The sequence below is a fragment of the Tupaia chinensis genome, unplaced genomic scaffold (assembly GCF_000334495.1).
Source record: "Tupaia chinensis unplaced genomic scaffold, TupChi_1.0 Scaffold000320_2, whole genome shotgun sequence".
Classification (NCBI taxonomy): Eukaryota; Metazoa; Chordata; class Mammalia; order Scandentia; family Tupaiidae; genus Tupaia; species Tupaia belangeri.
This window is the reverse complement of record NW_006159814.1, coordinates 3,341,497-3,355,215: the sequence shown is the minus strand read 5'-3', so window position 1 is coordinate 3,355,215 and position 13,719 is coordinate 3,341,497.

The window sequence follows — 13,719 nt, the reverse complement described above, 5'->3', positions numbered from 1 at the left end:
AAGACAAGAACATTCTCAGATAAAGAAAATCTGAAAGAATTTACCAACACCAGATCTGATCTCCAAGAAATTCTGCAGGGAGTGCTATACCAGGAAAATTAAATACAGTCGCACAGAAATAAGACTTCAAAAACTAAGAAAATGGTTGGGACCAGCAGTTAGCGTAATGGCTATGTCGCTGGACTCCCACATAGTCAACCACGGTTTGAGTCCCGGACCCGGGACTTAAACTCACGCCAGGCACGTGTGTATGTGTGCCCAAGATTCCAAGAGGAGAATGAAGGAGAAGGGATTGCGACGTGGCCATCCCCTCTGGGGGGTGATTTCTCACTTTCTATCTCTCTGTCTCTCTCTGTCTTTCTGGCAAGCGCATGTGCCCTATAGCAAAAACCTCTCCAATCAATCAATCAATCAATCAATCAATAAATAAGAAAATGGCCAACTTAATCATGGGAACAAGTCTGGAGTTGATTATTATAACCCAGAATTTAATTGCGAAAATTAAATCACAACAAAAGATAAAGTACATGAGGCAGAACTGGTGAAATAGAATTTTATGACTTTTGACTAAAATATTGATTTTTTCCTAGGCTTTGTTTTCCAATTTTAAGGGTTTTTGTCTTGTCTTGAGCTGCTGATAGGTACATATACCTGCTATTTGAACAGAATCCCAACCTGATTCCTGGCTTTAAGTTTTAAGCATATTTACTTATCATTTATTTGATTTATTAAAGTTAAATCTGCTCTTCTTGAAATTGAAAAATATAGTAAAAAAATACATAATTAATGACCATAGTAAACTATATACCATCAGCTAGGTGCTATCTTATAGTATATTCATTCTACTCAGCGATTCATGCGTTAAGTCAGACATGTATTCGTAGATATTATATCAGCAGAGCTTGGTATTGAAAGTAGTTAGATTATTTAAGAAATTTTGTGAATCAATAAAATGTGGGGGGGAAAGGAATGGAAAACAACTGTGAACACCTGACAGTGTGGGAGGAGCATTGGAAATGGCAGAGGGTGAGAAATAGGGGGGAAATGTGTATTTATATAAATATAAATATGAAACTAGAAATGGAAAATTATTGATGATAACATGTATGATTAAGCTACTATGCAGCATCTTCTGGATGGGAAATTACATTTTGTATGTTGTGACAATGCTCAGTGAATAAATGTAAATTAATTAATTTAAACAAAGAAGGCCCAGGATACTTATGTACAACAGTAAAAGTAGGAGGGTACTAATGTGGGATAGTTGATAGTTCACATGTGGGCTAAATATGGTAATGTTAGAACCACATCTGTGACCCTAACTATCTGGGTGGCTGAGTTGGGAAAAATCACAATGTACTAAGATCCAGTAAGAATATCTCACTCTCTAGCTAAAATAAAGAAAAACAATGAAAGAATAAAAAGCCTAGAAAAGAATACATACATACACAGTCAACAAATCTTTAACAAAGGCTATAAAAATACACCATAAGAACAGTCTCTTCAATAAATACTGCAGTAAAAATTCAACGTCCAAATGAAAGAGAATGAAACTAGACCTTTATCTTATACCATATTATAAAAATCAACTTGAAATAGACTGAAGACTTAAATGTAAGGCCTGCGTCAGCCCTGTGGCCCAATGGTTCAGAGGGCCAAAATCTACATAGCCCACTACGCAGTTCAAGTTCTGGCCCTGGTGGCTTCAAAAACATGCCAGGCACATTTGCATTATTCCTAAAATCCCAAGAAGATAGAAAAATGGAGGAGAAGCAATTGCAGTGTGACCATGGCCCATAGAAGGGAGTAGGGTGCTTTCTGTCTCTCCCTCTTTGTTTCTGAGGGGTGTGTCCATCCTCTTGCAAAATTAATTAACAAACAAACAGGTAAATAAATGTAAGAGTTGAAATCATAGTCTAAGAGAAATCAAAGGTAAAAATCTTGGCAATGGCTTAGGCAATGATTTGTTTAAATGACAGAAAAAGCAGAAGGGAATGAAAGGAAAAATAAACCAATGGGACTACATTAAATGATAAACTTCTGAAGGAAACAAATAAAAATGTAATATACAGAATGGGAGACAATACTAATAAACCATGTATCTGATATGGGGTTAATATCTAAAATATATAGGAAACTCATACTTCAATAGCACGATTTTTTTAAATTTAATGAACAAAAGATCTAAACAGACATTTTTCCAAAGATGACATACAAATGATTAGCAGGTGTATAAAAAGGTGCTCGACATCACTAATCATGGAAGAATTACATACCAAAACCCCAATGAGATATCACTTCATCTCTTTAGATGGTTATTTTCAGAAAGATATAACAAGAGTTGGTGAGAATGTGAAAAAAAGAGAACCTTTTTACACCAATGGAGAGTATAAATTAGTATAGTCATTATGAAAAACAGTATGAGGATCCTAAATGTCCATGAACACATGAATGGATTGAAAAAAATTAAAAATAGAGTTTGCAAATCCATCCAGGTGGTACAATCAGTAGCAAACTGCACTGTAGTGCTGGCAACCACATGGCTGACTGTCAGTTCATTCCTCCAGGTTAATTTAGAAATTTTTTTGTAAAAAAAAAAAAAAAAATAGGGTCCAGAAGGTGGCATGACGGTTAAGGCACTTAACTCCCACGTGGCTGACCACAGTCCAAGTCACAGACCTAGCAGCATGAAAATCACACCAGGTACATGCATGTGTGCCCAAGGTACTGATGAGCTAGAGAGCTGGGGGAAGGGAACTGCACATTTTCTCTATTAGGAATGTTTTTTTTTTTAAATCAAGAAAATGTTAAAACAAAGCTTACAGCATTATTTACAATAGCCAAGGTATGGAAACCTAGGTGTTTATATAATAAATGGATGAATGAATAAAGAAAATGTAACGTACATACACACTGGAATATTATTTAGCCATAAAAAGGAGGAAATCCTGCCCTGTGGGTTATGGATGAGCCTAGAGGGCATTATGCTAAGTGAAATAAGCCAGGAACAGAAAGGTAAATACTATACAATGTCTCTTATATGTAAAATCTAAAACTGAACTCATAGAAACAGAGTAGCATGGAGGTTACCAGGGTCTTGGTCATAGTAGAAAGAGAGAAAGGATCATCAGAGAGTACAAACTTCCAGGTAGGATAAATGATATAGTAAATTCTGAGGCTCTAATCTATTAAACAGCATGAGCAATATAGTTAATAATACTGTACTGTTTACTTGAAATTTAATTAGAGAGTAGATCTTACGTGTTACTACCACACATGCACACACAAAAAGCATAACTGGGACCAGCAGTTAGCGTAATGACTATGTCGCTGGACTCCCACGTAGTCGACCACGGTTCGAGTCCCGGACCCAGTGACTTAAACTCACGCCGGGTGCATGTGCATGCGTGCCCAAGATCCCAAGAGGAGAATGGAGGAGAAGGGATTGCTGCGTGGCCATTCCCCCTGGGGGCTGATTTCTCGCTTTCTGTCCCTGTCTCTGTCTGTCTGGCGAGTGCACGTGCCTTATAGCTAAAACCTCTCAAAAAAAAAAAAAAAGCATAACTGTGTACTATACGTAATGTGTTAGTTGACTGTGGTAATTATTACACAATGTATATGTGTATCAAACTATATACACAATGTTGTATTCTTAGTCCATTTTGTGCTGCTACAACAAAAGAGTACTATAATCTGAATCATTTATAATGAATGAAAAATTTATAGTTCATGGTTCTTGAGGTTGGGAACCCAATATCAAGGTGTTGGCATCTGGTAAGGGCCTTCTTGCTTTGTCATAACAATGGGAAGTACTACATGGAGGAAGGGCAAAGAGGAGACCAGAAAACGAGAGCATGTGTGCATGCAAGAGAAGGAGAATCTTACAGTAACAGAATTAGTCCATCCATGAGGGCAGAGCTCCTACAACCTCAACATTTCTTAAATGCCCTAGTGCCCAATATCCTCACAATGGCAATTAAATTTCAAGATGAATTTTAAATAGGGAAAAACATTCAAACTATAGAATATATCATGAATATATACAATTTTTGTCAGTCATATCTCAATGAATCTGTTAAAAAAAAAAATAAAAATAGGGTCCAGAAGGTGGCATGACGGTTAAGGCACTTAACTCCCACGTGGCTGACCACAGTCCAAGTCACAGATCTAGCAGCATGAAAATCACACCAGGTACATGTGTGTGCCTGCCCAAAATTTCCAAGAGGAGAATGGAGGAGAAAGGATTGTGTATCTTTTTTGTTTTCTTTTGGGTTTAATATTGACACCAAAAAAATTTCCCTGAGAAAACATCACCTTATTATACCAATTATGGTTAAAAAATAATTTCATTATTTGAAATGTGTTTTATACTCAACTTAGGAGGAAACAAAAAGAAACAAACCAATATTACTAAGTAAGGCACACCTGAATATGACCATCTTTTTAGCAATTAAGAATTAAGCAATCTAAAGCTATGTTCAAAGTTGAAATGTAATGTCTACTGGCTTTGGTAAACATTGGATGTTCCTTTAGACTTCCTCAGGCTTGAGGTCTCCTTGCTGGCCTTCTTGCCTTTTCAAATCTCCCCGGAAAAGACATACACCAAGAGCAATGTGCACCCATGATTCTACTTCCTGACTTGTAATCATTTTTCTTTTCTAAATTTATTCCTCAAAATGTCATATGAATTCCTTTACAACTGTTTGTTCCAAGATATGAATTAAATGATGTCTAAGATGTCTTCCAAATATAATATTCAATAAATTAGGTCTTAAAAGTAAAGTTAGGACATAAACGTTCTTTTATAAGATCTGAGCTAGGAGGGCAAGGGTATAAGAATTGTCCCATCACACTTTGGCAAAAACTCCCTTGAAGATCTCAGAACTTTTGTTTAAGTTTATTTAATTTTTCTGTGGAAGTGAGAGAGAGAGAGAAAAAGGCACCCTCAGTAAGATTCCCTTGCCACTCTCCACTGCAGTCTCAGTAGCCCAGATCACAGGCTGCATGCACTCCAGAGGATCCTGGGTTCTCATCCCAGGACATAAACCCAGCACTGGCCCCATATGGGACAAGCTTTTCCACCCCTGCGCCACTACCTGGCCTTCAGAAAACATTAATCCAGGCATTTTAATTGATCCTTCTATGAAATGTCAGGTCAGCTTTCTACTACCTCCTCTCATTTCATTTAGCAGTCAGGTATTAGAAAAGCGAGAGAGAAGGGTGAGCGGCAATAAAAGATAGCAAAGAAACAATCAGATTTTAATACGTAGAATTCAGATGACTTCTAGTTTTATATTGCTAGGCTTTAAGAGGATTATCATATAATGATAGATACTTTGGGGAAATCATCTGGATATGAAATTAATTTCTTAGCCTGAAACTTTAATTTGGCACATGACAAATTAAGACATAACTAAAATCAAATATCCTTTATTAGCCATAATGCTCCTCAGCAAAAAATTACTCTGTACTCCCACCTACAAACCCCCATCTCCACTCTGAGGTGCTGATTCAAATGAGACATCATCATTTGCCTTTATTTTTGTCTTGAAAGAATTCATGTAATTAAATGCAATTTCATTTGTCACTCCTACCTATAGAATCAAGTCAAGAATTTAAAACAAGATCAAAGGATCCCTGCTCTACTAGGTTTAGTTAAAAATATTTTCCAAAGTTTTATACTAAAGAAACATTTTAGGGATCAGCAGTTAGCGTAATGGCTATGTCACTGGACTTCCATGTAGTCTACCGCTGTGCGAGTCCCGGACCCAGTGGCTTAAAACTCACGCTAGGCGCATGTGCATGCATGCCCAAGATCCTGAGAGGAGAATAGAGGAGAAGGGATTGTGGCATAGCCATCCCCTCTGAGGGGGTGATTTCTCACTTTCTGTCTCTCTGTTTCTCTGTCTCTCTGGTGAGCGCACATGTCCTATAACAAAAACATCTCAAAAACAAAAAGAAACATTTTATACAATAAAAAGAAAAGATTTAAGCATACAATCACTAAATTGTCAAAATATAATTTCATTCTTTTAAGAATAATTTTTGCCGCACAGGATATACTTTTATGCCTCCATATTTTACATCTAACTGTTGCCTCAGTCTCAGGACTCCCGATCCTCAGCGCTATTCTTGCTAACCACAGAACTTATTTTTTTAATTTGCCAAGCAGCGTGTGCATTTGCCAGAGGGAGGGAAAGTGAGAAAGTATGTCTCCATGAAAGACAGTCATACTGCAGTCCCTTCTCCATTTTTCTCTTTCAGGATTTTGTGCACACAGGCCCAGAGTGTTTTTCTAGTCAGCTGTATGGAGTCCAACCACCTTAACCACCACACCACCACCTGGCCTACATAGATTTATTTTTTAAGGAATCTTCTAATTTTTTAAAGCCCAGTCCAAATGCCACTTCCTTTTATCTCCCACTCTTATCTTTTTCTCATTTTTTATGGGGTGAACAGAGGGCCTCCAGAGAAGTGATTTGGGTTTGCTGCCATTCAGTAAGGGCCTATGTGAGGATACAAATGATATAAGCCAGAGAGGAAAGGTAGGTACATGTTACTTAAGCATTTAAAAAAAAAAAAAAAGTTAAAAAAAGACAAGTTATTTGTAATTTTTTAAAGTCTACTTTAATATTTAAATGTGGAAGAAAAATGAGTCATCTGATGAAAGAGACGCCAATATGACACTCAGAAAGTCAGCTGCCAAACATAGTAAAAGCCTCTTATGGCTTCTCTCTCCCCCTCCATGCTGCTCCCATTCACAGACTCATCATCCTCACTCCTCTGCAAAACCAATAGAGCTGAGAAGGAAAAGCCTAGCATCCCTTAGACAATGGAGGCTGTGAATCAACAATATACAGAGATAATAAGTGGATTGAGACTCATATGTATGAAAGGATAAAAAGACAGATTCTATTGATCCTATTTTGATCTCAAAATAGGATCAATTTGACAGAAGGGCACTGAGGACACCTGCAGGGAACAAGCTAAAGAAAAAGTGAAAAGGGGAAGGAAGAGTTATTGTCCCCATGGGGCGGCTCTCAAAGGGAGGAAGCCTCCAGCATCCAAACAAGGTTGGTTATGTACCCTCATAGTGGTCAGCTCATTGGCCTCCTCCCTACAGGGCACTAGACAGCAAGGTTTATAAATTACAGAGGTTTGCTATGACACAATCAGCACTCCCCACCCCTCTACAACCTTTGCCCAAAAAGGAAAAGCTCTCATGGTTTAAACTTCTATTAGACATTCATGACTTTTTACCACCTTTATTTCCTCATCTCTCCCCCCCCAAAGGAGAAGATATGTCAGTCTTCTCTTGGGGTCATATCCAGCATTTTGACAATGGGGACTATTTGTAGTAGACACTGTTCCTTACCCACAAGCTTTAAAAAAAAAAAAAGAAAGAAAGAAAGAAAAAAAAAAAGATGAGTTAAACTCTTTTCATTTTTATGTTGTTGGTGGGTTTTCCCCTTGGGGCTATAGAGTGTATTCACTTACTAGAAAGAGGCAGAGAGAAAGAGCAAGAGGCAAAATGAGAATGCATACTCCAAGGTGGCCAACCCACAATCCCTTCTCCACCATTCTTCTCTTAAGAATTTTGGCATCCAAGATCTATCCAGGATAATTCAATCACCAGCCATATATACATCTGACTCCTGAACAGCCCATTCCAGACCCTAAGAGACTTAAAGATCTTCTGCCCAGACTTCACTCTCCTATCCTCCAGATCTAGCCAGGACAAACCAATCGCCAACCATGTATATCTGACTCCTGAGAAGCCTAAGATCTATAGAGTATTGGGTTCCCTTTCTGGAAGGATAAAATCTCTAGTTGCAGATAGTGATAAGTATACTCCATCCTGTATAAAAATAACTGTATCTTTAAAATAACTAGGTTGATGTTTGTCAGTTCTCCCAGTTCAAAACAATCATTCATATTCACATAGATATAGAAAAGCCCAGTAAGACAACAGTTTATCCAAAAAGCCTAATTAAAAGTCATTCTTGGGGCAGGCAGGTGGCAGGATGGTTAGGGCACTGGACTCCCACATGGCTGATTACGGTTTGAATCCCAGACCAATGACTGAAAATCATACCAGGTGTGTGTGCACATGTGCCCAAAATCCCAAGATAATGGAGAAGGGATTGCAGAATGGCCAGCCCTGTGAAGGATGATTTCTAACTTTCCTTCTCTGTCTGTCTCTCTCTGGTGAGCACACACACTCTGAAACAAACTCTGAAAAAAAATTATTTAAAACTCGCATTCTTCTGTTACTAGCCCTCAACCAACTCACCACAATCATTCCTATGATGGTCATCCCTGACCATACACTACATATTGTGCCAATTTAGGCTGAATAATGATAATCATAGCTATTAATTGCACAGTATTTTCTATTAATTATCTCTAATGTCTATAATGATTATTAAAGATAGAAATGTTTATTTCTATTCCGTAAATGAGGGGAGAGAAACCTGAAAATGTACTGAAATGTTAAAGGCTACACTATCAGGAGGTGATAGAGCAGAGAACCGAACCAGGGTCTCTACCTCCAAGACCAGTTTTCTTTCCCACGTATAATGCTACACTATCAATTTGACCTACCAAGTCCGATTCCAATGCAGCTTTGGATCTGCAAATGGAAAGGTTTTTAAAGTGTCAGTAGAACAAGTTCTTGCTTACTTAGACCAGCTCTCAGGACAGATAGGCTGTTAGATCTTGAGGTAGCCAACAAATTGTGATGGAAAGCTTTTCTTTGAGAGGCAGTATCACAGTATCTAAGCTCAAGTTTATAATCAGACTAAGTTTAATCAGCTCTATTATTATGTGACCTTAGGTAGGTTTGTCTCAAGTCTCAGTCTCCCCAGTTACCTATAAAGTAGACTACAAGATCTATGTCATAGGGTTAAGAATTTAGGGAAACAAACTATGTAACATGTTTATTAGCAAAGGGCTAGCACATAACAAGTGTCAATAAATGTTAGCTGTAATCATTACAGAATCAAAATTAGCTTCACTCTAACTGGTACCCACCCATTCACCTTAGATTGGCTTTCTGGGAAAACTCAGGATAATTTTCACATGGCAACAAAGCCCTTCAGAATCATCCTGTTTTTATTATCATTCTTTATATGACTTCACTTCTTGCTCCCACACATTCCTACCTCATGAGAGCTGGACTAGAAAGATCACTGTACAGTTGGCTTCTATTAACTGTAGTCAACTCAAACCTTTCTCTTATAAATAGATGTTAAGCAAATTCAATTCACACCATGAGGGGACTTCAAACAGTTTTGGGGGAAAATGAAATCAAAATAGGAGTTTATTTTGTTGCAAAATATTTTGAAATACATGCCTATATTTTTATATAATATGTTTTTCCCATAAACTTTTTGAAGACCCCATCATATACATTTATAACTGATCTGGGAATTTAAATGCAAACCCTTGAAAGCACATTTGTTAAATATCACCCTGTTATCCTGAACAGCATAGGTTCACAAGGACCCTCAAATGATCCATGTGACTGACTACATACACGTTTTTATCAAACTGAAAGCTCTCAAAGCAGGTACTCACTATATAGCAACTGTCCCCTCCACAAAGGGTTGCTTTTGTCTAATGCCACAAAAATCAGCATATAACACCAGCACAGACGGCAACTCATACAAATGTAAGAGCAAAGACCTCTTCAGCTATTATTGGACTCTGCTAATCCACCCCCACAGAGTGTATAAAATCATCGGTTTAATTCATGTGGAAAAGAGGTTCCAAATCAGTTCTGTTTGCCGACATCATAAAAGAAAGCTATTTATAGAAAGAATTCCTTGGAGCACAAAATAGTTATGGAGACTTTTTTCTTCAGGTGGCAATTTGTGACAAACATTTTTTTTTTTTTTTTTTTGGAGAGGTTTTCGCTATAGGGCGCATGCACTCGCCAGACAGACAGAGAGAGAAAGACAGAAAGCAAGAAATCACCCACCGGGGGTATGGCCACAATCCCTTCTCCTCCATTTTCCTCTTGGGATCTTGGGCACGCACACACACGCACCCAGCGTGAGTTTTAAGCCACCGGGTCCAGGACTCAAACCGCAGTCGACTACATGGGAGTCCAGCAACATAGCCATTACGCTAACTGCTGGTCCCCTGTGACAAACATTTTTAACTCAGTGCTTCGAACTTAATTGTGTGTTGATTAGCCAAGAAATGTACATCAAGTGTTACTTTCTCTTTCTACATCTTAACTTTCACAGTATCAGCAAACAGTAGATACCAGAAGTTTGAACTGTATCAGGGGGTGGTCAAATTCGCTGCACATTAGAATCATCTGGGGAACATTAAAAAAATACCAATATCCAGGCCTCACACAAGATCAGAATCTCAATGGTGGTATCTTAAGAGCTCCCAATAAGGGTTCTCAGTCCACACTAGATAGTCTCTAAAGTCCCTCTTGGTACTTCCTTCATTATAGAAATACATTGTATTTTTCCTCTCCTGAGATGATTTTCACAACCATGCCTACCTACCTTAAAAATATCAAGAAAGATAGGATCAGCAGTTAGCGTAATGGCTATGTCGCTGAATTCCCATGGAGATGACAGCAGTTCAAGTCCTGGACCCGGTGGCTTAAACTCACATCGGGTGTGTGTGTGCGTGCCCAAGATCCCAAGAAGAGAACAGAAAAGAAGCAACTGCAATATAGCCATCCCCTGGTGGGGGTGATTTCTCGCTTTCTGTCTCTGTCTCTCTGGCAAGCACATGTGCACTATAGCAAAAGCCTCTCCAAAAAAAAAAAAAAAAAAATCAAGAAAGATCCCTGGCTTCTGTGCTGCAGCAGCCAGTGAGAGCTGAGGCCAGAGATTACCTTGGGACCCCCGTTTTCTCCTGACCAAACATTTCAGATGCCCAGATCCTCTCACTTTCACCTCCCTTCCCTGGCATTATCCTTGGCCCCTACATGGCAGTAGCCAGTAATAACTTAAGAACTAAGGTCAGAGACGGCCTTAGAACTTTAACTTTCTCCCAATTATTCCAGACTTCATACTTTCCTAAATGTGTGGCACACAATGTGCACCATAAGAAACCTAGTTTCTCCCTCACTTGAAACCCTGCAGCTCAGCTCCAGGTACACCTATTCTCAAGAAACTGGGAGGCCATTGGGACCAGCAGTTAGCGTAATGGCTATGTCACTGGACTCCCATGTAGTCGACTGCGGTTCAAGTCCTGGACCCGGTGGCTTAAAACTCATGTCAGGCGCATGTACTTGCGTGCCCAAAATCCCGAGAGGAGAATGGAAGAGAATGGATTGCAGCATGGCCATCCCCCCAGGGGGCGATTTCTCGCTTTCTATCTCTCTGTCTCTCTCTGTCTCTCTGTCTCTCTCTGTCTCTCTGTCTCTCTCTGTCTGGCAAGCATACGTACCCTATAGAAAAAAATAAAAGAAAGAAAGAAAAAAAAAAAGAAACTAGGAGACCATTGAAATATTCAATTCCAATGACAGTGCAAGTTGCATTGTGAGTGTCAGGGAGATGGAGCTGCAGAGATCATGGATCACCTCCTCCCAAATGCCTTTGAACACTCAGAATTAATTCCAAGAAATTAGGAAGAAAAATGTAATCAATCAGATGACCAAAAATCAGCACAGAGGCACAAGACATATGAGAAACCAAGAGAGAAATCTCTCTCCCCTCAAGGAAAAGAACAATTCCTCATCATCCACAGAGTACATTGGAAATGGTGGAAATGTCAGATAAACAGTTCAGAATTTTCATAGTGACAAAACTAAACAAGATGCAAGACAAAAGAGACAATGAGCTCCAATAAATGAGGAAATACTTCCAGAATTTGAAAGAAATAAAAAAGAAAAGTTGTTTATTTATTATCAAGAACTGGAGTATGAGCAAAAATCTTTTTTGATATGTAAAGTAAATGTGGAAAAATGCAAAAATAAATAAATTGAAAAAACATTTTAAAAGAATCAGATGGAACTGTTAGAGATGAAGGCTGTAATATTGGAAATCAAAACCTTCCTCAAAAGTATTAAAAGCATATTAGATCATGCAGAAGATTGAACCTCAGATATAGAAGGGAAAGCCTCTGACCTAGAAAAAAAATCACCAAAAAGACAAAGAAAATTAACCCCCCAAAATTACGACAATATACCAAAAATACTACATTCAACTAAATGACCAAACATCTGAATAACTGGTATCCCGAAAGTGAAGAAATTAATAAGGGCATTGATAGTCTATTCTATAAAAACTTGGAAGAAAACTTTCCAAGTGTAGAGAAACATTCAAACATCCAGACCCAAGAAATACAAAGGACCCCAAATAGATTCAACCCAAGAAGATCTTCTCCAATGCCACATCATGGCCAGATTGGCCAAAACCACAAAGGTAATAAAATTGGTGAGAGAGAAACAAGTTACAAAGGTCATCCCATCAGGCTAATATCAGACCTCTCATAGAAAACAATGTAAGCATGGAAGAATGGGAAGATATATTTAAAGTGTTAAATGAAAAACAATTTCAACTAAGATTATTATACCTGGCAGAATGGGAAGAAAAGATAAAAACACTCTTGGATAAACAAAACCTGAAAGAATTTACCAACACCAGACCAGCTCTTCAAGAAGTTCTGAAGGAGTGCTATGCCAGGAAAACTAAAAACAGACATATAAAAATAAGAAAACGAAAACAACCAATAAAATCGCCAGCTAAATGGTAGGGACAAGTTTTGAAACGTCGATAATAACTTGGAATGTTAATGGATTAAATTCTCCAATCAAGAGACATAAAATGGATAAAAATAAAACAGAAGCCCTCTCTCTGTTGCCTACAAAAAAAAACATGCACCTCATGAATAAAGACATACGTAGACTAAAATTAAAGGGCTAGAAAAAGGTATTCCATACAAACGGAAATAAAAAAAAATTTTTTTTAAAAAGGACTGGAGTCACAATACTGATTTCAGACTAAATAGACTTTCAGAGGCCAGAAGAAGGCATAGTGGTTAAAGGCAATGGACTCCCACATGGTCGACTATGATTCAAGTCCTGGATCTGGTGGCTTACTTTCTCACTTTCCCTCTCTCTCTCTGTCTGATCAAACTGGAAAATAATAATAAAGTTAAATAATTCTTTTAAAAATGCGTTTTAACACAAAAACTGTAGGAAGAGACAAAGAAGGGAATTATATAGTAGTAAAAAGGCTAATAAGTCATCAAGAACTATGCTTATAATTATAAATTATAATGCTTATAAATATCTATGGACCTAACTCAAGAGTGCCCAAATATATGAAGGAAAGACTGCTAGATCTAAAAGGAATCACTGCAACACAGTTATTGTTGGGGATCTCGACTCCCACAATCTCCTGTAGATAGATCACCCAGAAAAAAATAAATAAGCACAGAAATACAGGATCTAAATGATACAATAAAATAAATGGACTTGATAGATATCTACAGAACCTTGACCCTAAAACAATGATATATTCACTTTTCTCAACCCCACATAGAACATTTTCTTTTTTTAATTATAATTATGTTTTTATACACTCAATCACTGTACACCATTTAGCTTGTATACAGAATTTATCTAACATAAAATACACCTCAGACAAGTCCAGTTGAGAATACTGTAAATGTCATCAACAGGCAATAAAATATTTCTGTGTCCCACAAATGTCTTACCTCTCTATTATTTTTCCCTAATTA